General features: G+C 42.9%; 1 protein-coding gene across 2 annotated transcripts in view; it reads right to left on the bottom strand.

Annotated features, from left to right (window-relative positions):
• AUTS2 (activator of transcription and developmental regulator AUTS2) overlaps positions 1-27,778 on the bottom strand; it is a gene marked incomplete at both ends in the record, with an annotated part of 731,868 nt that overhangs the window by 318,970 nt on the left and 385,120 nt on the right. The window lies entirely within an intron of this gene.

Here is a 27,778-nt window from a genome sequence, read left to right on the forward strand (position 1 = left end):
AAATTAATAATATTGTGATCCACTAATGCATTTCCTTTGACAAGAGAGGAAAGGAGTGGCACAACCTTACAGATTCAGTAAAGCAAGGACAGTATACCGTGAGATACCTGTCTGTGTGGAAAGTATGCGCTGGTTTTTCCATCCCTGGGTTACTGCTTGCCTAACCAGACAGAAATGCAATTCTGGTACTGGTTTTGAGCTCATTTGTGGTTGGTAATTTGAGGATTTTAGATATCTTTGGAAGCCCTTATTCAAAAGACCATAAAAATTCTAATTTATAGCAATATGCCCCCCGATGTATTCATGTAAATATCCTCCCCATGTCAGCACTGTGCACTGCCCTGCCATAATCACCAGCAAGCTTTAGAAACTGGAGATTAAATTCATAGGGAAATCAACTATGGGGTTGTTCTACATGAGTTAGAGAGAAGGATAACAAGAGACAAATTACCGTGCCCTTGCTTTTGTATGCAGCCATACCAGAACACTTGCAGAAACTAGACAACATTAAAGTAAGGTTTCTCAGCCCCTCTTTTCCTCTCAACAAGACAGGCGAATGCCTGCTCTAAACTGGCTGCTGATAATCCATTCCATATGGTGGGAAAGAGAAATGCAACCTCAGACAGACACTGGTGGGAGGGAACAGCATCACAAAATCTGGAGAGGTGGCTGAACTGCGGGTACCGCGCTTTGTTCCCAGCTTTGCTGCTGCGTGGTAGGACCATGGGCAAGGCACTTGTAGTGGCTGCTGAAACATTCCTGTGAGATTGAAAGGGCCACTAAACATGAAGGGTTGGCCTGGCAGTTTTACTGACTAGGCTGACCTGTGAGTGAGGAGAGCTCGCTCTGCAGCAGCTAGGTCATTGTTTGCCAGTAGTTCCACCCACCGCATGCCACAGAATAAAGCTTCTGAGAGCAAAGAAATTCTCAGAGAAATAAACAGCTCTTCACATAGGCAAAAATAAATGAATTGAAAAGAAATTACTGTGGAAATTTGAACGAATCAGATTGATGCAGAACAGCTACCAGGAAAAAGAGCACCATTGCTTTAAATCCAGTGCCAACACCCGGGTTGCCAGCAATTGATGCCACTAACTCATTTTTGCACTTTAATGTTAAATTTCTTATGGGACCACATCACCTAATTAGAGGAATTGATAACTGCACTGTTCCATAATGAGGCCAATACATTTCAAAGTCATTAAAGATAACCAAGGCAATAAGTCTGTGTTTAAGCGGCGCTTCCTTAGATTTCACAGCCTACACGTTGCTGGCATAGGAAAAAGCAATCCCTGCCTAGTCAACTGTAAATGCTGGGTTATTGGAATCTTTAAAACAGGCAGCAAGGAGAAAATTACATGGCCAAATCTCCTTTTTCCAGTTAATGAAGAATTAAGACTCCCATTTACCATATTAGAAGGTTCATCAGAGGTCTCTACTCACCATAGCTTGTGTTTGACAGCAGTGTCAATTTATCTGAGTCAGAACGCAGAAGTGCATGACAGTACGTCATTCATAACTGTCACGTCTACTTATCTCTCTCATTGTCACACTGCTAACGAAATTCAGGCCATGTCTTTCCGATCATGGCCTCTTAAAGGGAAAAGGATCCCCTTACCTCATCACAATAAACTGATCGAATCCTGGCCCTGAAACCAGTGTGCTGACAAATGGCCACACGGTTATAGTCAGCATAGAGCAAATAACCTTGTTGAAGCAGGGAAGGAAAAAAAGCATTTCCCAAAGGCAGGCTTCCAGCAAGACTGCCCCTGGCTTCAGAAACAGGAGACATTAGGTTTTGGTGATAATTACTAGAGGGATGGATTTATTTATACTCCACCTTGTGTCTGCAAGATCTGTTCAGGTACATCTGGCATCTAGGTAAGAAAAGCAGAGTGACTTTATTGAAAGTCAACGGTCAAACTCCTGTTGGCTTCAAAAGCACAGGATGGATTTCTAGAACTGCAGCAGACAACGAATTCCATAAAATTAACATTACAGCATTTGTTACCTTGGCTAAGGGAGAATGGAAGAACACGGCCATGCTAAGGCAGGCCAGAACTTCTTTTCTACAAATCAAAGAATGATCCCACTAAAATAAAAAATAAATGAATTGAAACTTTAGGCACAACTGACAAGGTCAGTTAATATTTGAGGAAGGAAAAGAAACAAACTCATCTGAGGAAACACATGGAACAAAGCAGCATTGAGAGGAAAGGCTACAATCTCAAAAAACAAATTTCTGCGTATATATTGTGAATGTGCTCACCTGCATTGTAAAGCAAGAATGTGACAAACAGTTCTTTTTGAGAAAGAAGTTTCCAGAACTGTGTCATCCTCTCTTCACATCTTCCAGGTAACCCCAGTTGCTCTCACAACCTAGCAGTTGAGTAGTTCCCTTCCTTAGTATTTGTTTCTCGTAATGCATTTTCCATACCATTTTAGATACAAATGCTCTGATAAACTCAGTGTCCCTCTAAACCACCTAGCCCCCTCTAACTTCACTGCTTCTAGATGGTGATGAGATGTAATACATACACCAGTACCCTCCCAACTGGGGAAACTTAAAGCCCATTCCCAGTGCCCTGCCCCGTAGGTCGACCTATGCCTTCAGCAGCCAGAGGAGAATGAGTCAAGAGTTCTTCTAAATCATACTGAAAAGCACAACCCTTTCCTTCTATTCCTTGACACTTCCATAGGGAAAGGACCCCCCAGTTACTGTACCACCAAAGTTCTGAGATTTCTAGGACAATATGATTTACCATAGAAAAATACCTGCCAAAAAGCATGATGCTGTTCCGCACATGGAACTGTGCTGCTGGGTTTTATGAACATGGAAAGCAGGCTGTAGTCAGTGCTGGAAGGAAGCACTGTGCTGTGTTTAAGGGCAAATACATGAGTTAGTCTATTCTGAAGAAAGCTCTTTTCCACAATCAGAGACTGAAAATACAACTGGACAGGAAAGTGGATTCGCATTGTAACATCAGTTTCTAGGAAACTACCAGAGCAGGCTTCAGGCGCTAGGGAATGAGTGGATGGAAGAAATCCTCCAAGGGGCTGGTTGTGTAGATTTGAGAAGCAGTTTCTTTTCCCAAAAAACTTTTCTTTCGCAATATTTCATGAGAGGATTGTGTCACTAGACCTACCATAATAGAGCAGAGAGAAAATGCTGCCCAATTGGATCAAATTACTGGCGAAACAATGCAGGGGAATGTGCATTTAGGTCCCCAGTTCTGAAAACTTCAAGAACTAAAATAAATTGCATGACCCCCTGGTAACTTCCACTAGAACTTATGGGTACAAATTGTTTGCCTCAAGCTGGGTGAAATACACATTCAAATTCAGGCTCTTGAAGGAAATTATTAAGTAGAGCCATATTAGCTTTCTCTGAAGCATACTCGTTTTCTATATTGCCACTGTATAGACCAATTATGTTACCTTTCCATGCTGAGAAATGATTGTTCTGCTAACACAGTTCTGGTAAAAATCAAAAGCACTACATTTTTAACCTTGGGGGATTTTTGTTATTGCTGCTCCCTTGCTAGTTCCTTCAAATGGAAAACATCTTCCATTAATCTAAATGCAAAATTTGTTCAGCTTTCGAAAGTTGCTTGAAAAATGTTAAGCACAAAGCAATAAACTTTTTATGCTCTTAAGACCACTAATGCTTTGAGCTTCATATTCATTTCGAAGAAATGAACATTTTATGGTTCACAGAGGAATAGCTACATGAATAATATCTCAGATTATAATGCATCTAGCAGAAAAAGATTAAGTTTATGTAAACTATTTAATCAGACGTGAAATTTTCTCTAGAGGATAAAAAAATTCTGACCTTATTTAAGTTTATTTTAAAAAACACCAATATCACATTTCCACCAAGGGAACCCACCGATTTCCCTGTTTATGTTGTATAAATATTCACAGAACCGAGGGCTAACTGGGTACCACAGCCCCTAGGAAGCAAAAGTAACTTTAGAGATGCACCTCATCCATGTGGTCTTCCCATAGAAAACACTCCATGTGAAATGTGACCGTAACAGTAGTGAAGGGGTTGCATACCCAGAGCCCATTATGGCCAGCTCATCACAGGGGAAGTTTTCCAGCAGAGAAGCTCTAATTCACACCAAAGTCTTATTTCCATCCATGATTTTTAAGATATTCTCAACAGAGATATGTCCTGCAGCCGTCCTTCACCTCTTGGAGCACCAGGTATTCTACCCTATGAAGTGCCTGTCTAGAAATGTTCTCTAAGTAATTGATATGTTAAATAAATGCAAGTGTGTGTATGCTTAAACTGTCCAATTAAACTGGATTTTACATAAGCTACAGTAATTCCTGGGAAGCCGAATGATTTGTACCCAATTAAACTGTACCTGAGATTGGCCCTCATTTCTGCTGCTATCCAAAGTAAACCTCTTGAACTGTTTCAAATTAAATTAAGGAAGATCTTGGCATCCTCATTGTCAGCCCAGGTGCATTTTCTTTCCTACTAAACACAGCAAATTAAGGAGTTTTTCTAAGTAAAGAACTTTATGATCCTGCTATGGGGTTTGTGTTCCCTATAACACACTAACAGAAAAGCCTCATGCAGAAGAATCCTGAAAAATCAATCGGCTGGATACCGAACAGGAATGCAGCTTAAACAACAACATGATTATGAATAACCTGCTTTCAAGCATTGTCACTTGGCCATGGTTTGAGAACGAATCATGACCAGACTATAGGGAGTCTGATGTCCTTATGGGGTTTTTTGACCTGTACTTGAAAGCACCTGAGTATAACCTGTCATACCTTTGTAATAGAGAATACCAAGCTGGTTTGGGAACCTTTTGATTTTGAAGCAAATGTGAACTACTGAACATTCAGCCTTTTCTTGATCTCTTTATTCCAGGAAATCACACCCTCAAGTTAGAGGTAAACAGGAGATACTCTACACTCTCCCCCTTTACGGATACGCATTACCACCGTACCCTTTGGAAGTCTTCCTTTCCCTTTCTCATAGTATTCAGTTCTCCCAACAAAGAACTCAATTATACGTTCAATCCCAGCTCAAATGTTCGCTCCCGCTTTGGTGGCACCTTGGACTTCTCCCATAGGGAAATGTCAAAAATGCACGTGGGCTCTCTTTTCCTTGACATTCCTTCCTACCTTCTACAATGTTAGAGAGATAATGTGTTATTTTCAGCAGGGAGATAGCACATCTCCCTTGACAATCTCCTGGCAAGCGTAACTGCTAAAACCATGAGGTGCGGTAGGCTGCTACACAGACCTGTGCCTTCACAAGGATTGCAGACAAGTCCCTTGGGAGCAAGAGGAAGCATCAGAGCTGCCCACAAGAATTTGTTGCACTAGTATGGGGGAAGATGAAGGAAAGGCAAAGCTGCTCAGAATGACACATCCACAAATGAAACTGTGAAGATCTTAAAGGCACAAAGGTAATGAACATATTGGGAGGGGATACACAGTTAGGGGAGGATACAGAGAACAACAGTAAGACACTTTTCGATAAAGTTGCCATAAAATTTGGCATCGCATTTGGATGCCATTTGAAATCCTTTTCCATTTCACACCACTTACCAGAGAGCTCCGACCACGCCACTCACTCTGTACCAAGATGCAGCCATTTTGCTCACACTCCCGACTGCACAAAATGGCTGCACAAGGCGGCATCTGCCACAGAATGATTGGTATTAGGCATAACTCATTACTCTGACAAGAATCTGGCACGCCAGCAAGCGCTCTGGCATGAGAGCCGATGAGATAAGGATTTGGCATAACTGCTGGTAGGATATGAATTAAGCTCAGTGTCAACACAACGCACATGGTTTCCTCTCCATGGACATGCCAAATCCTTGACACAATAATGAGTTATGCAGGGTGCCAATCACTGATTGTCAGTTCAATTGCACATCTCCTTCCTGATGCCATCCAACTGCAATGGAATCCAAAGTTGGGAAAAAACTTTGCTCTGAGTTTTGGTGATGGGGCTGACAGCACACGCCGGGGGTGAGACCTCTTCCCCTCGCCCCTCATGGCGAGCCCATCACGCAGCCACAGGGGATGTATTTACACAACAAGGCTCAGAGCGTTGCATGTCCGAGTCTAATGAAACAAATTGCCTGAGAAAATGATCAAGCTGATGCCTGACAACTGTCTCATTACATTACAAATCCAGTCTTAAACACCCTTTACCGGGAAATGCTCAAGTTTGTGTTTCATCTTGTGTGTGCAAGCAGCCCCTTTCATGTGGAAAGAAATGCTCCCCGCTGCAGAGTGAAGCAAACCCATTGTACATTAGCAGCATGGAAGGCAAAGATTATTACTTTCCTGCACTCTCTGTGGGGTGAAGGAGCAGGCAGGAGGTGTTTCTGTCAGCCATATTATGCCTTGGCCCTACAGGCTGCCAGCCTCCAGGGCAAAGAACCAAGCCCACACATCCATCGCCAACCCTTCTGCGGACCTGTGTCCACAACGCACACAGTACTGCTTTGTGGGAACTGATCAATGCGAAAGTACCAGAACAACAGAACACAATGAAACTTACGGACAAGCTTTCCCCTGGTGACCCTTCCCGCTGCTCTGTTTAGCATTCCATCTCCATCGTTGCCCTCAGCGCCGCCGCTCCTTGGTGCCCTTCCTCAACCTCTGCAGTTGTTACTGCTCAGCGCAACTCCAGCATCAGCGTTGTCAAGCCATTTCTGCAATGCCACTGCGCCGCAGACGACGCTCGGCCACCACCACCCAGTAGTGAGTAACCTGTGCTGACAACACATTACAGCCCTGCCATAACCAATCACTGTCTGACTGAAGCAAAATGGCAGCTAAATTACCTCAGAACACACAACGGCGTGTTTATTAAATTGGCATAGCAGCCTGCTAAACAAAACACAACACAAGCGAGGAGACTGGCAACGTGAGTCAGAGCTATGAACCAGCAGTGATGTAAATGCCTTTACGTTGGATGAGATTTGGCAAGAGACCGGGGTTTAATTCCATTTTTCTACGTTTCAATTAAAAGTACTCAGTAACAAGGAAATGATGTAGAGGAAAACGACTGAGTACAAGGAAAAGATACTTCCAGGACTCCAAATAGGATAAAAAATGGAGATTATAAAAAGGCTGCATTTGACCTGTCAACATGAGAAAGTCCCCGAGTTCTTATTAAAAGGGGGCAGTGGGGAAGACAATCTGCTGTTTAGGGAAGCTGTAGATTTAATTTTAGTGCCTATAATGGCACAGCCCATGACTATAAGGTATTATTTAAGACCTATCATGCTATTTCCTTGGAGGATATCTCTGTGCACTTTCACAGTATGCTGCACTATGCTAGTCTCTGTACAATTTAAGTACTGTTTACTGATTATTATTGAGTATGGGACAAAATTCACCCTTCTCTGGACCAATAAATGTAAGCTTTATACACAGGGTAGCAACATGCTTCAATTGCTGCTTGCCATCATGTGATTCAATGAACATACACTTTGAGAAAATGAAAACAACCCAAAAATAACCAAACACCGAGTCACGATTTATTAACACAACATACTACAAATCTAATTAAAAGTCAAACAGGCAATACCCTCATCAAAATCCAAATGTTCTTTACAGAAACATCAAGGAGGAAAGAGCATACAGGGGATGATACCACAAAGGTAATCAGAATTCATCTTCTGGGACTCATACCCTATTACTCAAAGCTCATTATCAGTACTCCATGCAGTAAAGCAACACCTAGAGACCACATCATTAGCTTCCCACACATGCATTACCCCATCATTCCAAGAACTGTAACAAAAAGACCACCAATACACAAGAAAAGTCAGATTCTTTTATTCTGCATGACAGAAGCATGCCAAAGTTTTCAATAAGATGCTATTAACCAAAATGCTACAAATCAGCATGAAAACCTTGTTAAAAAGGGACTGGTACTTTCTAGGTATAACTGTAGCCTAGTAATGGATGTAGCCTGGCTATGACACTATTCTAACGTCTCCATTTGGTCTGTAAATACTTCTTTATGAATACAGCCACAGTTGCTTCCTTTTTCTCTTTTGGATTTGGATTCTTTGCCTGCTGTATAAATCCCTCTCTGTCAACTGGCAAAACACAATTCATTAAGTGACTAAACAGAACTGACTACTCTGAAACACATCATCTCATTAGTCGAAGGAGAACATCTCTTCTGTACATTAACTGTCCAAAAGGAAGACAGGAAACCTCTTGCCTAGAGGGAGAGCACACATGAAAATAGAAATGGTCACCTTGAGTTTTACATGCTATACAGGACAGAAATATTCTCACTCAAAAGAAGTTGAAGAAAACAGTTAATGCATTATTCAAGGGGATAAATAACACACCTCACATTAAAATACGGTTACAGAGACACAGGCTTACAAATACTTAAAACCTAATTCCAACCAATAAAGAACTGCACCAGATGCAACTTGCACTTTCCTCTTTTACTGTAAAAATGGTGAGGAGAAAAGGGCTACTGAGCAGACAGACATCCTCTGCAGGATGGGAATGGAGCGGTTAACGTTACAACAATGCTATACTCTATTTCTTCCAGAACCCACCTTGCAGTACTCAAACCTATAAAAGGCTGTGTTCCCATTTATTAGGTTTCACTGTTAGAAGCAACAGTGACAGTGACTAATATATAACGTTTGGTGTGTCCGTGCTGTTTCTGTCTGCACATCTCAAGAGAAGCAAGAACTACGATACAGTGAGATGCAATGACAATCAGCCTGCAGACTAGTAAAGACAAGAACTTGCAATACCAGAAGCTGTATCTGCTGTTACAGGCTAATAGATCAGAAGTTGGTAACATACAGGAGTCAAAAGCACTAGACTGCTACGGGAGGTTGGTAAATCTATGAACACCCATTCAAGATGATAAAATCCATGCATATCAGGCTGCACACATAAGACACTGAGGGTCGGCCACTGGTGTTGATGCTTGTGGTTGTTAAAGTAGATGAGCACGTGGAATTTCTTTTTAGCAGGAGGTAGCCAAAGGGATATTCCATAATACATGATGTCACACTCAGCATAGAAACGAGGGGAAGGCTGGCTGGGGGCTTCTGCTCAGGAACTGGTTGGGCATCGGTCAACAAGTGCTGAACAACTGCGTTCTGAATCACTTGTTTTGTATAATCTAATTATTTTATTATGATAAAAATAATTATTTTCTTCCTTTTCTGTCCCATTAAACTGGCTCTATCTCAACCAATGAGTTTTCCCACTTTTACTCTTCCGATTCTCTCCCACATCCCACTGTGTGGTGCTCAGCTGCCCGCTGGGTCAAACCACAACACCATGTTGGAAATAACAATCAGTATTTCAGAACTATCTGGCAAACGCTTCTGAGGAACTTCATTTTAACAAAGGCAAATGACAAGGCTGAAAGCTTATTATCATTATATAACCTTTCAATAAAAGCATAAATTGAATCAATCCCTTCCAGTCCCCTTCCCAATCCACTGAGCTTGATCAAATTCCCCTTTCCAATACAGAAAACATGTCAAAAGATATTGACCACTTTTACTCATTACTTTGGTACACACATGATGTGCTATGCAAATGGCAAACACACTCACTCCTCTGCAACCTCATCCAGTTGTCCCTCCACACACCATCAATTCCAGCTTGCCCTGCTGACAATCCCTAGGACTAACCTGCCTGCTGAAGCCAATGCAGGCTGGTGCCAGAGGGAAGCAGAGCCCTGCACTGACTTCTCTCCTTGCCTCTCCCCTCATCCCAACTTCTTCCCGAAGAGTTGCACTTTTGTACTTCAGGGCCTCTTATTCTAATTTATGCAACAGCTTAAAACATTTTGTTAGGGCTGAGTGAGACCATCTGTGCAAGAAATAAAAGATGCCTAAGGGTAAAATAGGCAAGAGCAGTATTGCTGAATACGTGGAAGGCAATCGACTGCCTATGGATTTTGTATCTACCGCTGTGACCTTTCAAACGATGGAGTGCAGTCAAGGGTAATTTCCATATAATGTTTGCTCCAGAAAGAAAAATTAATCTGGAACAGGGTTAGTACATTCCAGAAAGCTGGACAGCCGCAATTGCCTCTCACTTCTCAATGCCTACATACAATTGAGCATGACATTTGCATAACATTATAGAAAATCTCCTTCATTATGTCCTACAAGAAGATCTGCCAGCGTTTGTTTTCCTAAGGTGAGCAGGGACTCAAGTGGATTCCGAAACACAAACTTTTTGTCAAGGATGGCAATGTTGCTCTTTAAAATGATGGATCACTTCCTACAAGTCTTAAATTACCATTACAAAGCCCTGACCTTGTGTGCATTAAGTATTCCCTAAAGATGTTGAGGAATATTTTAAGAGTTGTTCCATTTTGCTGTCTTCTTTCTGATTACCTTTGGGGCTTATTAAGTAAGTCTTTTTTTTAAAGAACTTAGAGTGGTCCACGACTAAGAGGGAAAAAGAACCTAAATTGGGGTTGAAATATATTTAAGTTCAGAGATGAAAGAGTTTTATTTACAGAAAACAGTTTCAAGGCAAGCAGTAAGTACTTTTATCTAGGGAACCTCCTCCCTTCTTTGGAGCAAGTACGTGCAAGTAAAACACACAGATGGAAAGATCTGTCTCGCTGTCGACCTTTCTGGAAAAGAAAAATCAGCTTCAAGCTGACAGGTGACAATGGGCCACGTTCATCAGTGGCGTAGGCTGGGTTTTGGAGCTTGGATGCAGAACGCTTTCAAGAAGGAATTGTTCAGGCCAGGAAAAGGACGTACCTGGAATGAGAAACCCTCACAAAAGGCACTGATGGAAAACCTGCTTGTTATTTAACAGGGGTCAGCTCTGCCTGCAATGGATGATCTATAAATCCTTGAGTAGCATAAAGAATCAGGTAATTTAATAATGCACCATTCCAGACAAGTTGGAATCCTGGTTTGGGATTTGTGCTCTTCCCATTCCCACATAAACATGACAGCCAACAAAATTAAGGAATTATTATTCTCTTTTTTCCTGAAGCCCTGTAAAGTGTCCAGGACTAGGACACTGGAAGAACTCAGCACCTGGACACCCTGCATTACAAAATGGCTTAGAAGAGAAAACCACTGTCATCAGCCCAAGTCAGACCTCAGCAGTTGATGTATTTGCAATGGGAGGTTGTGGAGTCTCCTTCTCTGGAGACATTCAAAACCCGCCTGGACACATTCCTGTGTAACCTTATCTAGGTGTTCCTGCTCTGGCAGGGGGATTGGACTAGATGATCTTTTGAGGTCCCTTCCAATCTCTAACATACTGTGATACTGTGATACTGTGTGACTTGCTGCAAGCAGAGGTGCAAACAGAGTGCTAACCTAGCAGTTCATGGGGTGTTTTCCTTAATTTCTGCTTGACTCCTCCCTTCACAATATCCTGCTGATTTATATGCTGTAGTTATTACATGTGGGTAGTACATTAAAAAAAAAAAGCCAATTTTTTTAACACCTGCATGGTTCTGTTCTGCACAAGAACAAGAGACAAAGTAATCTGCAATCACAGAATCATAGAATAGTTAGGGTTGGAAAGGACCTTGAGATCCTCTAGTTCCAACCCCCCTGCCATGGGCATGGACACCTCACACTAAACCATGCCACCCAAGGCCTCATCCAACCTGGCCTTGAACACCGCCAGGGATGGAGCATTCACAACCTCCCTGGGCAACCCATTCCAGTGCCTCACCACCCTCTCAGTAAAGAATTTCTTCCTTAGATCCAATCTAAACTTCCCCTGTTTCAGTTTGAACCCGTTACCCCTTGTCCTGTCACTGCAGTCCCTGATGAAGAGTCCCTCCCCAGCATCCTTGTAGGCCCCCTTCAGATACTGGAAGCTGCTCTGAGGTCTCCCCGCAGCCTTCCCTTCTCCAGCCTGAGCAGCCCCAACTCTCTCAGCCTGTCTCCATACGGGAGGTGCTCCAGCCCCTGATCATCCTCGTGGCCTCCTCCAGACTTGTTCCAACAGTTCCATGTCCTTTTTATGTTGAGGACACCAGAACTGCACACAATGCTCCAAGTGAGGTCTCACGAGAGCAGAGTAGAGGGGCAGGATCACCTCCTTCGACCTGCTGGTCACGCTCCTCTTGATGCAGCCCAGGATACGGTTGCTTTCTGGGCTGCGAGCGCACACTGCAGCCGGCTCATGTTCATTTTCTCATCGACCAACACCCCCAAGTCCTTCTCTGCAGGGCTGCTCTGAATCTCTTCTCTGCCCAACCTGTAGCTGTGCCTGGGATTGCTCCGACCCAGGTGTAGGACCTTGCACTTGGCATGGTTAAATACTTAAGCATCTAATGGCTTGTGGACTGGATTGCAACAGAGCCTGGTAACAGCCTTACTGGTAACCAGTCTGTGTCTGACCAAGGTCAAGTTCCTCCTATTTGACAGCTACTCCAAATGGTAATTTCAGATTTCCACAGGGCAAAGATACACATCCCTGTAACTGCAAAAAGAGCTTCCAACAAACAGGCAGCTTGAGCAGCTTCAAGGCTGAAGGAAGGTGAAACTGTAGGTACAGCACTGTGTGTAGCCAGCCCATCACGTTTGCCCTGCTACATGTAGTAAGTGAAAACCAAACTCCGACAGAATCATCACTACTGTGGTTTTAAAACAGCAAACCAAACTGTATTGGACACCAACACCAAAAATCAATCTGTGGAATTCAGGTTATGAATGTGAGTGAGAAGAAATCTTGACTCTGTGAAAAAGCATTACACATCTATTGTCCTCACTTTACTGGCTACGGCTATCTCCCTAGCAACATACGTTTCAGTGAGCTAGAGCTTTGCCATTAGAAACAGGTTCTTAATTAGGAGCTTATAATCATTTATAAACTGACAGCTGTGGCACAAAAGTAGCTGACCAAAACCTGATGGTTCAAACAAATAAAAACCTCACCCAAAAAGCCAGCCAAGCAAATAGAGAAAACCCAAACCACCGGGCTGTGCTTCTGAATTGATGCTGCTTACACCTGCACATCCTGTATCTCAGCTGGCTGGGAAGCGAGCTCCAAAGGACAGGAGATCTGCAGCATGCCACTGAATGGACTCAGTAATAAGGTCTAATGCCAGTGTTGTTTTGCCAGGAACAGAAACAAACCTATCTCAGAGATGCTTGTTTGTTATAGGCACTGCTAAAATTATCCTGGCTCCTTCTACTGAGATAGAAAAGCTTCATGTCATTTGGGCAAGTGACTAAATGAGGTAGTAGGAGGTCCAAGGGCAGGACGGAGCCTCCTTTAATGATCTGTTCCCCACGGCAGGGGCAACAGCCTCAGTGCATGCCCTGTCGAGGAGATATCCCAACCGAGCCAAAGCTGAAACTCCACGCAGCTCTCTAAGCCTGATGGAGACACATAATGAAACACAATCCTGTCAAGCTTGGCCCCTGGGTAACATTTTCACTTCTACATTCCATTTTCAGTTTAGGTCGAGATTTTTAAGACGACAGCAAGCAGCACTCCAGTCCCAGGTGACAAGATCTGCTCAGATTTAGTCTTTGAATGTTGCAAATTAAATTCCCTCATCAGGCCTCTAATCACTCTTACCAGATGGGGCTTGTGCTCAATTTTGGATCCACAGGAAATTTAATGGTTATTGTTTCTGTTTAAATAGGAGATTATTGCATTTTAATAAGTTCTCTTTGGGACTTGCAGCAACAATAGAGCACTATGAATTACTGCAGATAGCTGTTACTGCATGCTGGGGAAAAATCAAGTTACTAAGTGTGACAAGTTGCTTTTTCTTCCCTTCCAGCAATCGCTCGGAGTGTATTTACCACCAAATTAAGTATGTGCCGTGGGGATAATATTTTTATCCTGCCGAGGGGGGAAGGCGCTTGTCTGTGGATTTTCATTAAAATGACACATCTGTTCAGCAATTTCACAAAGTAATTCTGCTGAAAGTTTTATCAGCTAATTTTAATTATTCACTCCAGTGGGTTGAATACAGGATTCATCATGTTGAATTAATACATTTGACGGGAATTTCACAAAGAGGGGGGGAGAAAAAGCAATCAACAAATTGAATTGTCATGCAATATGGATTAAATTGAGATTCTTTAATTAGGATAAGCCTGAGATTTGGTATTTTGAAGGTATTAGAAAGCTTAGCAATACAGTGGTAAAGATTAAGAAAATGCAATTAAATATTACACTTTGGACACAGGCAGCGTATCATGTGAGCAGAAGACAAGGGTCCTCTTTAGCACTGGAGTTAGTAGTGGCTGAGTTATTGGGGATGCCAACCAGGGACGATCCTGTCTGAAAAAGCTGTGCTGTGAGGAGGGCGCTTTGTTAAGGAGACTGTCCTTCTACATGATGGAACTGTACTTATCTCTTCAAAACTACTTCTAACATAATTGCCCACAGACTACGAATCACCGTAGTCCATTACATTTCATTTAATAAACACACACACAGACTGGGTCTGAACTCATACAGACTCCCTGTGACAGGCAAATTAAAACCTTGAGTTTATTTATCAGAAGTGGTATAAATGAAGCCAGACCCTCCAGATCAGTGTGACTGTGGGTGACCATCAGCAGGAAGGTTTTCCCAGATTCAATGTCCCTGTCCAACCGATGCAGTTTTGTTTCGCTGCAAATCATAACTACAGTTTTAAATATTTTATTAGTGGAAAGCACATAGAGAAACGTGCAGGAGGGAACTCGGTGCCACAGAGATACTCTGCTGATTTGAATGTTATTACTACTTCCTCCACCTCAAAGCCAGGAGACAGGATTACCGAGTTCCAGCTAGCTCTGAAGAAATCCAGAGGTCCTGACCCTCGCTGGGAAAACTGCTGGGAACATGCGGATACATGTTGGTGATGAGTTGGCTGTGAGCAGTATGACAAATCGCATAACAAAGAAATATTTGGCAGCAAAGGCATGCTGCGTTTATCTAACAATACAGATTTTAATATGCTCTTTCCACTGCTTATAACTAGAATATACACTGAAACCGTGTCTGATCTTAGAGCCCACCACTAACCATCCTCTCCGGTGACAATGTAATACCACGATGCCATGTTGCACCTGTATGTTTGCCATGAATGGATGAAATGCACATGAAAACTCCAAAACTACTGAATTTCAGCAGGCTATGCCTGTAATTTATCTCCAAAAGAACAGCGATTTCATCAACCTTCCAAATTCAATTCAATTATTTTCCTCAAGAATAATGTTTTAACAGACTCTCACAGTATGGTTCAAACCAGGCATGCCCACCTGGCCTTAACAGCACATTACCTAACTGTAGTCATTCGAACTGTAGATGTCTAATCCAAACTAGTCATCTGAGCTTTCTCTAGACAAATGAAACAGTCAGAGGATAGTTCAACTCACCTTGCACACACAGCTAAAGCCAGGATGGGTCATTCTTTGGAGGTGATTCTGTCTGTGGATGGGCTACAGAGAGATCCTCTGGAAAACTAGTTTACACTAGACATGTCAAGGGCATGCTCCTGGCACCCTTCAGTAAATGCTCCTGGCATCAACCCTGGACATATAACCATGCTTCTTTTCTGGACCTGGTACCCAACGGTGCATCCTACAGCTGCATATGTCATGGCTGTCTGTCCTCAGCCCAAGCCTCTGCTTCACTTCCCAGTCTGTCTATCCTTGATCTTGCTCCTGATCAGACCTCCTGACCTCATCCTAGCTTCCTCCCTCCCTACAGACTCCAACCTGCAGTGGGCTTCCCAGCCTGCATTTTGACCTCAGTGTTTCGCCTTGCTCTTCTGAGCATCCTTTTTTTGCTCCTCTATCTCCTCGCATCAGTTTGGCATCTCAGTGACTGTGGCTCGTACCCTTCTGACCTGACCTCACACACAGCTAGCGATAGCATTGTGACTGTGTAAGCACCAAGAAGCAGTATTTACTTTGAGCTTACATGGAGCACACTGCTAATGTGCTCACACTGCTTCCAATACCTGAAGCTATCATTAACATTTCTCTGTTTCAAGGAGGAAGAACAGCTAGCTTAGCACCAGAGGGATCTCTAATCAGTGCTACATTCAACCACACAAACACATCATATATTCTACAAGAGGTATTTACAGCCTTTTACATAGAACAAGAATTTGTTATGTATATGTTCCTGCAGGAGGTTTCCAGGGTCAGCAGGTATACAGTGCTTCCTTTTTCATCCCTCTGAGCATGGATTAGACTGTGTTTACACCTGTATTATATGGGCAGCAGCCTTTTCTCCAGCATAGAGCACACATGACATGGCACAGCCTGGGCTCTGATGGCAAAACCCACTTTGTCCCTAACACTGGGGAAGCCCATTCATGGTGGCTGTTAGAATAGCTGCTGGTGCCTGCTGTTCCTCAAACTGTGTGGTATTACTTGAGAGAGCACTAACTGGCACAGTTAAAGAACTGCTTCTCCTTTTAAGAAGTTAAGAATTTTACTCAGAGCAGGTCTCAGTTTCCTAAGCTGTGTATTAAGGATAGTAACAGTCTGCAGCTCAGCAGAACTCAACACATTAATGTTTCAAGGTGTCAAAAATCACAACGTGGCTATAGGAAGGCTTATGGAAGGGGCAGATCAGTTTTTCAGGCTTTTGGAATCATAGAATCAGAGTCTGGTCTGGACTGGAAAGGACCTTATTATCATCCAGTTCCTATCCTCTGTCACGGGCAGGGACACCTTCCACTAGAGCAGGCTGCTCCAAGCCCCGTCCAACCTGGCCTTGAACACTGCCAGGGATGGGGCAGCCACAGCTTCTCTGGGCACCCTGTGCCAGCGCCTCAGCACCCTCACAGTAAGGAATTTCCTTCTTATATCCTATCTAAATATCCCTTGTTCAGTCTGAACCCATCACCTCTTGTTCTATTACTACAGTTCCTGATGAAGAGCCCCTCTCCAGCATCCTTGTAGGCCTCTTTCAGGGTACTTTTGCCTGCACAAATACTATGTAAAGGGTAAAATAAAGACGGAAGATTCAGGGAGCTGTTGGAAATAGAGCTGCAGACAGAGACCAAAGAGCATAAACTCCCCATCCTGAGAGAGGCCAATGGCACCTCTCACTTCACGCAATTACTTTCTAAACGACTGAGATGCTGAAGTGACGAACAGCTCTGAGCTTCAAACCCACCCCTTTTCAACACGTTCATCTCTTTTATTTCAGAGGGAAAAGACTAACTTTTCTTTAAGGTACCACACTGATGGTAGAGATGAAGTTTTAATTCCTGTTAATAAATGTTTTCACACATTCCCTGTGTGATCCTGGGCAGGTTTGGAGATTTCTGAAAGCATTCATCATTCTGCCATCCCTGCTTCTGAAAATTAATGAGTATTTTACCATTCAGTGGACAAAGCATTAGGCCAGTTCTGAACTCTGGGTTTTATTCAATTCTTTGTCATTTCGCCGAGACGTTGACAGAATCAATGTATGTCTGAAAACGTCTGAGGCTCCTGAAGCATTAGAACTCTGAATGACAAATACTTTCATTGTGAGCGATTTTTAAGCAGTCAGCAACTTGTTGTACAGTATCTACAACACTGAGGTCCATTCTGATCAAAACTGTTCATTATTATTTCAGTAGAAATATTAAGTAAATTATTGCCGTGACAGCAAAAATCACATTGTTTCATGCTTGAAATTATAGAAATTCAACCTCTAAATTAACTTTTTTAACACATTAGTCACTGAGTTTTGGGAGAAAGGCCTCAAAGCTTTGATTTCTGTGTAAATTATCCACCACATAGTCCCCAAATGCATCACTTGTTGAAGGACTGACACAACGCATGTTTAAGCTGACACAATGCAGCTATCAATCTTCATACTGAAAGAGGTCTCTAATTGTGCTTCACACGTGGGTTTGTTAGTGAAAGCTTAATGTGCCTTAAAGAATTCTGCTACCCAAGCTAAAGCGCAGCCTCACAACTGTGGATCCTTCACAAGGAAAAAAATAGCTTCCAGAAATCATAGAATCCCAGACTGGTTTGTGTTGGAAGGGACCTTAAAGCTCATCCAGTTCCAACCCCTGCCACGGGCAGGGACACATTCCACTAGAAAACATTGTTCCAAGCTCCGTTCAATCTGGTCGTGAGCACTGCCAGGGATGGAGTAAAATCCTTACTTATACTCCTGTCAGCATCCCAATTAAAACAAACGTAATGTGGATGCAAACATAGCTCATCCCTCCCTTTTCAGGTAAAAAGAAAGAAGTACTTTGTGGATGGAAACAAAAAAAATTGATGAAAACCTGAAGATTCAGTCAAAACCTTCAAGTCTATCAGGGTGCAAGTCCATCCCCTGAGCTGGCTGCTGCAGAGATCAACAATGTGAAGGCCAGCATCAATTCCACTGGACTGTGTACACAGTTCTTTCTCTCCCTGCCGTTCTGCTGCCTCTGTGCTCAGATGTCGTATTATCCTTATCAGCAGATTAAAAAACCTCTTTGCAGAAACACTTATCTGTATAATGCCAGTGATGACGCTTAAGCGTCATCTTTCCTATTTAACACTCCATGTGCCTCACTGATATCATCCTGGACAGATGAAATTGCGTGTTCAAGACTTTCAGGGTCAGAAGAAGAGCCAAAACCGGTTGGGATAACGGTCCATCCAGCCTAACCTCCTGTCTCCAGGCTGTTTCAGTGAAGAGACAGAACTATCTCAAAGTTGTAGGATAAACCTTCACTGAACAAACTTCCCTCCTGTGACACAAGATTTAAAGCCTCACTTAAGTCTGGATTCTGGACAGTTCCCTCCTGAAACTCTATTTTTAGTTATTTTCTGTAACAAATCGTTACAGAATCCTGTTGATATGAATCAACACCAAATCATTCTCAAGCCCGACCTAAGAAATATTATTTTCCTGAGCTTAAAACCAGAACTAACACAAATCCCTTCCTTGCTCTTACTTTGGCAACTTCTCGTTTCTTTGAACTTTGCCTTGCTCTTGAATTACGATCCGCCGTACCCAAAAAACATTCCTGAAATGCAGAACACAGCTCCTGAATGCTGTCCCAGGGCAGCACAGACACTTTCAGCTGCTGATTTCAGTGACAGAAAGCAAGAGCACAGGCAGACAAAACCCAAGACATAAACGTCCCAATCAGCTACTGAACAACCTTTAACATACCTCCTATTGTCAGCTATTTAATAGATATTGTGAATATTCTGTCTTGTCACAGTTGGGTAATCATTAATGTGATAAAATTAATACATCTGATTCTGCTTTAAAAAAAGGATCAGATTTATGCCTAATACTTCTGGCTTCACAGAGCACTGACTGAAAGAATAAGGTAGATGCCAAGATAACTGCCCCTTTGTATTGGCTTGTTCCTGAATTAACATCCAACTACTTAATCTAAGGCCCAGTCTAACAAAAGGGAAAACAAGCCCAAAACCCCAATGATGGAAATGGCCGGAGCAAGGTGTGGTGCTGGCATGTAATCTAGGAATACTGATACCTGCTAACTGCATTAGCACTCTGTGTGACCCCGTCAGGAAGGTAAAAAATCACTACATAATTATATTGGCTCATTAGAATTTCCTGTAGGAATACACTCCTCTAACTTCAGTCGGAAAGCAAGCAGGAAAATGCCAGCATGACTATACAACTTCCGACCAGACCCTTGGGGGGCAATTACAGGACAATGGCCAACTTCCATGCTTCAGCTTGACGTTTTGCAGCTCTCTCCCCAGATTAGGAACCTGTTAGGAACTGAAATATCTAAAGGGCCAACGCACCACGAGGCAAAAGACTCTCTGGGGGCACAGAAACAGTTTGTAGCTTGAGGGAAGAAATGCTCTGTAGACCCCTGTGGTCTCACAACACTATCAGAAGTTAAGGCACATGAGGATGTGGATGTAAGAGATAGGGAGACAAATGACAACAGTAATACACTGGTCTTTAGGTTGTTTTCTAAGCAATGGCTTCTGAATAAAAAATACCCTGCTTCAAAAAGGATGCCTGATCACAGAGTAGGGTTCTGCTCGCAGCATCCAGAAGAAGAAAACAGCAGATAAGCCCAGGCTAGAGCTGCTGAAATAGTTTTGGCTGATACACACACTAATGTAAGCCAGGACCTTGCCTAAAGACAGGGAAAATGCACCAAAATCCCAGGAAAAATGAAGCTGCAGCCAGCTACCACCCAAAGGCTGATGAGGCTGTTTATCTGGTACCTGTAACGTGTTTTTCATTCCTAACTTCCTATGCATCTGATTACAGCTGTGACCTTGTGGGAAGCCTGCACTGGAGCAGGCTCCTGGCAGGACTCTCGAAACGAGGAGCCTGTGCTGGATGAGTGTGAGGAGTCCTGCCCTGGGGAGGAAGAAGCAGCAGAGACAACATGGGATGAACTGACCACAATCCCCATTCCCTGTCCCCTGCGCTGCTGGAGAGGATGAGACAGAGAAAGCTGGGAATGAAGTGGAGCCTGGGAAGAAGGGAGGGGTGGGGGAAGGTGTTCAAAGATTTGGTTTTATTTCTCAGTACCCTTCTCTGATTTGATTGGTAATAAATTAACTGGTGAGTGATACATGAGCCTGTCCCCTGTCCTGCCGAGGACGGGAGTGACAGAGTGGCTTTGGGGAGCACCAGGCCTTCAGCCAGAGTCAACCCATCACCCTGGTGGTGATACCTGACAGAAGGCACAAGAGCCTTAAATTAAGCATTTAGTGAGGGAGCTTTAACTTCTCCAGTTAAAAACACAGCTGCAGGTACGAACAGAAACCCAAGCTCCTGAAACAGAGACACTCTCTTAGTTTCCTTCCACTGAAGGGAAAAAAAGGTCCCTTTCAAGTATGCTTGAAAAAAATCAATTAAAAATAACCCAGACAGAGACATTCTCAGCCAACTTCCAGTGCCAGGAGTGGTTTGATGGCCAACTTAGAAACCCCTCAAAACAGGTTTTACAAAGTAATGAAAATACAGTCAGGACCTTACCACGAGCAGACATGGCTAAAGCACGGAGCGCATGGAGTTTACACTCAACCCATCCAAACGGCAGCTCACCCAATTCCCTTTCAATGGGCCATCATTTCCCCTGCAGATGGTACATATATGCAGCAATGACATATTAACATTATGACAAAGCGATGATGACAAACTTCCAGACAGGAAAGATGAGACCATAAACATTATTGCCAGAACATATACAGAGAAAAGGAGCAAAAAAGCCAACTCAGACACCATCAAAAAACTCCCAAGAACAGCAAGAGTCATAAAGAGATTTGAAGTGTCTGTCTCAAAGTGAAAATAGGGCTTTTCTTTCAGCACCCTCTCAGGCAGTGGGCACCGGACCAGGCAGAGCATGGCTCCAAGTGGGCTCCTTCCTCCCACTTTTGCAGTCATTTGAGTCTTTATGTTCTGGGTGATCTCTCCCGTATCACCTAAGATATAACACAGTGAGGTTTTGATCTCTTTTATGCTAGACCAAGAATTCCAGGTTTCTTTTAACAAAAATGCTTAAAACTCAATACAATTTTTCTTGGGGTTTATATACTTATAATTCCCTGGGAATCTACAGTACTGTCTTCTCACAATGTTAATGTGTCACCCGTACTCCACACCTACTGTCACCTACATCAGAACTGGGAACTAAAAGCAATTGTGGTGTTGCCCCAGAGCTGGATCAGGACTGCAGGGGGGGTCTCCCCAGAGAGCAGCAGAGGGGGAGAATCCCCTGCATGAGCTCACGCTCTGGGGGTGCAGCCCAGCACATGGGGGGCTTCTGGGCTCAAGCGCACACTAAGGGGTGATGGGGAGCTCCTCAATGATCAGCACCCCAAGTGCATCATGTAAACATGGAGATGTTCAATATCCTGTCAGCATTCCTAACACCGGCAGTGTTGTATTTGCAGAAGGAACACCAACTGTCTATCAATAAGATATTACCATGACCAGAAATAACCAAGTCATGATGACTGTGTAGTTACTTCATAAGACAGTCCATGTGGGGAAAATATTTACTCTTCAAGTTGAGACATCTAAAATCAATCTAATGTCACTTAAAAATAGGAGACACGACGTAACTGATATGCTGATCACAGAAACCACACAGGGAGGATGCTGTTATTTCTGTAAATACAAGATACTATAAAGTAACGTAGTTCCACTGAATTCAGGGGATCTAAACTCACTCATGACAGATGAGCATCTGGTTTTTTACGTTTGGAGAAAGGTACGATAAATACTACCATACATATATTCCATATAATATATATATTATATGTATTATATACATATATATGTATATATGTATATTATATATATATATTATATATATTATATATAATTTTATAATATATATATTTATATATATAAGATATATATATTTATATATAATATATATAAATATATTTATTATTTATAATATATTTATTATAATATATATAAAAATAAAACATATATATTTATATATATAAAATATATATATTTATATATATAAAATATAATAAATATTATATATATTATATATTTTATATATATATGTATATGTATATATTATATATATATGTATATATGTATATATGTATTATATACATATATACCATACAATACATTCCAACAATTCCTGTTAAATCCACCAATGTAAATACATTTACACCAGAATATATGTTTTCTTAGACTCTTCAGTTGAAAAACTACATAGACATTAAAAAACACTTGGCAAGATTAAAAGCCCCCAATCATTGCACTTCACACAGAATCTTCTGGAAATTCAAACTACATGGAAAAATTCCAATTGCACAGTAGTGCTCTGCAGCCCAGCTTCTACCTCCGTAAGTCATTTCAGCCACCGAGGAGCCTGACCTTCGCTGTCTTCCAATAAAACTGAGGACTGCAGGAGATTAGCCACCTTCTGATGAAAGCCTTCAGCTCCTACGCTCCTGCAGATCTCAGCCAGAGCTCAATTGTGAAGGTTAAAGACAAAACTCTGTCCTATATTACACCTTTCTCCAACTGCAAGCGCCCACTCACACAAGCTGCACATTGCATTACACTGCTCAAGGTCTATCAGACCTGGAAACAGAGTAAAGAAGTCTTAAAAATCCCCTGGTCCTGGAGGAAAGGAACTGCTGGATTTGATGAATCCAGCAAAAAACTTCTAAATCCCTTCAAACCAACCCGCAGCAATGTCAACAACAATCTCGAGCCCTTCTGGCAGGACAGGTGGTGTGTTCAAGTGTCTCCTATTATCTCTTTCCTCACATCCAACTCATCTGTTCTTTTCTTTTGCTGAGAAGCACAATCCACATTGTTAGGATTGGTGTGGAAGTACGTGTGGTTTATATAACATTTAGTGCTAATTAGTTTACTTGCAATTAAAAATAAGACCATGGCAGAGCTCCACCTGCCAGTTTCACCTTGTCACAAATGAGCTTGATGTTCACTGTGTCTCAAATAAAACATATCACTAACAGGGAGAGATCTTTTCCGTCATTCCCCGCCCCCCATCACCACCATTTGGTATAATTATTCCTGACAATTTGCCCATCACACTATAAGAGTCTTTCCAGAAGGAGAAAAATACTACGTTGAGTTCTTGTGATCACAAGTCTAATTGAGCGGAAAACAAATCTGCTAAAAAGAAAGGGGAAAAAGAAAGGAGCTAAAAAAAAGAGATATATTGAGGAAAGACAGGCTAATGTTTCCCTCAGTTAAAGCTAATATAATATGATGAGCAAAATAACAAGGAAACGTGCTACCAACCACTCCTGGAAATAGACTTCCTTCCCTGATTTCCAGTCTCTGCAGCAGATGCTGGTTTAATATAACTGATGATGACATTCAGATCAATTTTACTGGGCCATACAGCCTTTTTTCCCAGGTTTTAATTATGCCTATCATTATTACTTTCAAGCTGGGGCACAGCAATTGCTCGATGGCAGCGGCACATCGCTGCCAGCGCCGACGCCTGGTGCGAAGGCCACTCTCTCTTTAATCTGTGGCAGCAGAAAAACTAGGTGCCACGTGTGTAATTTAAACTGACAGGAAACATTAGCATTACCGTACACTTTGTCAATTAAATGATGGTTTAATCAGTACAAATCTGAATGGTCAAATAATGTTATAATTAAAAGGAAATAATGGGAAGTGGTTTGGTGATTAATTAACAGAGTAGCGAGTACCAGCAGCACATCTTGTCTGTGCTATTACCTCTCTCTCGCTGTGTGCTGGCTGGGGTGGTGGTTTGGGGGGGACATGCTGGCCTTGCAGCCTGAGAAAATCCATTGCTGAGCTGCAGATCCAGCAGCAAAGGCAATTTTCACCAGCTCACATAAATGAGGGGGAGCTTTACCTTTCTACCTTCCTTGCAGTGCTCTTCAAAGTGCTGCCATACACCATCACCAGTGATGCCTGGTCTTTTGTTTTTCCTTTTACAAACAGGAGACTGGGAACCCGGTAAACCCTGGACACCTTGACATATATTCTGGAGCACCAGAAAATAATACACTGTCTTTATCTCCCACTGGCTGATGTCTTGATCGTTACAGCAGCTCTGTCCCTTTCTTATCACACTGGCATGCAACAGGCTACAGCACAGCATGGATTGGCAGTCATGAGACATATTGTAACATACAGAGTATTAAATACTTAATGATACCAATCACCAAAGTAGTGCAGCACTAATGAGGAAGCACTTGCTCTGTCATGTCTAACACAGAATCACAGAGTGGTTTGGGATGGAAGGAGCCTTAAAGCTCTTAATTTGGGATGGGTACAATCAGACCTTAGAATTGAGCCTACAACTAAAGTTTAGTCCCCTGGACTGTCACCTAGATGCTGGCTCTGGTCCGACTGTCCGACCTTCAACAGACTAAAGCTGGTACCATAAATGTCATCCTTTCATTTTGGGTCATCAATCCACCCCATAATGGTCAAACGAAAGACCAGCAGATGGAAGTGTTCAAAACAACCAATGGAGCAGCAAGAGAGTCAGGTTAAATGCTGTTACTTAGAAGATGGACAGCTGCCCTGTACATCACACCAGTGTTCTAAGGTCCAGCACTGGTGAACATCAGTGAGCTGTAGACCAGTCCAAACTCATTATGTTTTGCCATAGTACAGTGTATTGTACAATGAAACAGCAACATGCACATTCAATCACGGGTAAAATGAGGGTGGGATGTTATATTTAATATTTATACGCATGGCATACTGGCAAAATTACTGGCATCTGTATGTGTGTGAATGACTGTTTTGAGGAACATGTGTTGTGTGCAATGCTGTTTATTATCAGTAAATGAAGCCAAAAGCTAAGTTGAAAATGAATGCTAAATTAAAAATTATATAAAATGGAGTGAAATGATTTAATTAGCAGATTATAAGTGACATGCTTTACTATTAGAACAGGCTTGGGAGGGATTGAGGGAAAGGGGGGGGAAAGCCTTCACTAGACACAGAAGGGTGGAAAAACATTTCTTTCTCCTCTGTCTGTGGAGTTACAAACACAGTAACGTATTGTCCTGGTGTTTATAATCACAGACTCTGCTGCCGTCACAGTACTTGTTTTAATGAGGCAGTCAGTTAGAAATAATGAGACTTTGAGACAAATTGTTCTCACTTCTAAAAAGGGAAAGAGAAAAGATGCGTGGTACCCTCATGCAGTGCAATAGTGTTTTGGTAACGTATCTCTACTTAACTCCTCATCCTGCATCCCTCCAAAGGAATTTCGGAGTTGAGAAACGTGTTACGGTTTCTTACAAAACTAAGAAAAAAGCTCAGAACTCTATTTATTCCCAGGTTTTGTCGCTACCTTGTTGCGTGACTTCATTAAAACCACATTGCTTGCTAAATTAATTAACATATGTGAAATGCTTTGAACATTTTTGCTTGGTCTCTCCCTTTAAAACGGAATATTTCACTCCTATAATGATCTTTTAGTAAAACTGCCAATAGTCTTTGCCAGCAGAAATTGATTTAGCTCCTCTGTGCTTACAGGCCCACGGTTGGAATTCAACCTTCCCCCACCTGCTAAATGGCACAGCGGTTGTATCAGGTGGGAAAGGTGACAGAAGAGAGATGGAAATCAGCTCTTAGGCAGAATCTCTTCCCTGTGAGGGTGCTGAGGCGCTGGCACAGGGTGCCCAGAGAAGCTGTGGCTGCCCCATCCCTGGCACTGTTCAAGACCAGGTTGGATGGGGCTTGGAGCAAGCTGCTCTAGTGGAAGGTGTCCCTGCCTGTGGCAGGGGTTGGAACTGGATAAGCTTTAAGGTGCTTTCCAACACAAACTGCTGGGATTCTGTGAAATCCATCCTTCAAGCCCACACGGGGCAGCTACACATCCACACAGTTCCCCGGCACCACAGGCAGTGAAATAAGGGACATTGGCTGATTCTTTTCCCATCAATTCCCTGGACACACCATCTTGTCCCAGCACTATCCTCCTCCACATAGACAACAGCATCTGAAGCCCACAGCCCGGCTCGCTCTGCCCCCAGTGTGCACGTCCCCTGGGCTGCCTGGCAAACTCCAACTCCCTGGCTCCCAGGGAGCAGAACCATCTAAGTGTGCTGCACCCTGAAAATGCTCCGTGTTCAATATAGCCTTAAAACATCGCCAAACACAGCCCCCCTTTGACAAAATAATCCTGCTTAAATTCAGAACCCAGAAAAAGATGACAACCTTGTAAGCATTTAAATCATAGAATCAACCAGGTTTGAAAAGACCTTTAAGATGATCAAGTCCAACTTTTTCCCAGCACTGCCAAGGCCACCACTAACCCATGGCACTGAGGCCTCATCTCCACGGGGTGTGAACACTTGCAGGGATGGTGACTGCAGCCCTGCCCTGGGCAGCCTGTTCCAATGCCTGAGCACCCTTTGGGGCAGGAATTGTTCCTCAGCTCCATCTAAACCTGCCCTGGTGCAGCTTGAGGCCGTTTCCTCTTGTCCCATCCCTTGTTCCTTGGGAGCAGAGCCCAGCCCCTCCTGGCTCCATCCTCCTGTCAGGCAGTTGTAGGGAGCAATAAGGTCCCCTCTGAGCCTTCTCTTCTCCAGACTGAACCCCCCAGGTCCCTCAGCTGTTCCCCATCACACTGTGCTCCAGGTCCTGCACCAACTCCGTTGTCCTTCTCTGGACCCGCTCCAGCACCTCAATGTCTCTCTTGTAGTGAGGGCCCAAAACTCTAAAGTAAAAGCCTTTAACTTGTTTTCATCTCCAAACACCAGAAGAACACAAATGTGAACAGATTTAGTAGGTATGGACACCAATATTTCTATTTAGTGAAATACCATCAGCAGCTGCCCTGGGGTGATGTCTCCACCACAACCAGGCAAGAAGAGCTGTCCAAAGCACACCCAGCTGAAGCTTACTCAAAGAGCTGAGCAGATGCTGGCTGCTCAGAGCCATACGGCTGCCTCTTCCAGCTAACATACTGCTCCGAAGTGCTGAGCAGCAACTGCAGCAAACAACAGAAGGGAAATAATAAGGGCTATATATTATGTGTAGATTAAAATCAGAAAAAAGCTCTCCAATCCAGCACGCCTGCACCTTTTAGCTACTTCTTAGTAGTTGTGATCCAGGAGCAGGTGTTGGGTTATACGAGCTCTGTCTTCCCCTAAAAGCCAGAAAGGCCACGGATTTTGAAGCCTGTATATAAGGCAATAAGCCGTATTACTTGCAAGGCACTTCTTGCTCATTGAGAAGCCCCTGATCAATTCTCTAATTTAAAACCAAAATAATAGAAAAACCAAGAGGGAGAGTGAACTTAACAGAAACCACTTCAGATGTGCCTGTTTACAGAAAAAAATGAGGCTGGGACAGAGAGGTGAGAGGATTTCTCTCCTCG

The sequence above is a fragment of the Psittacula echo genome (genome assembly GCF_963264785.1).
Source record: "Psittacula echo genome assembly, chromosome: 15".
NCBI classification, from domain to species: Eukaryota; Metazoa; Chordata; class Aves; order Psittaciformes; family Psittacidae; genus Psittacula; species Psittacula echo.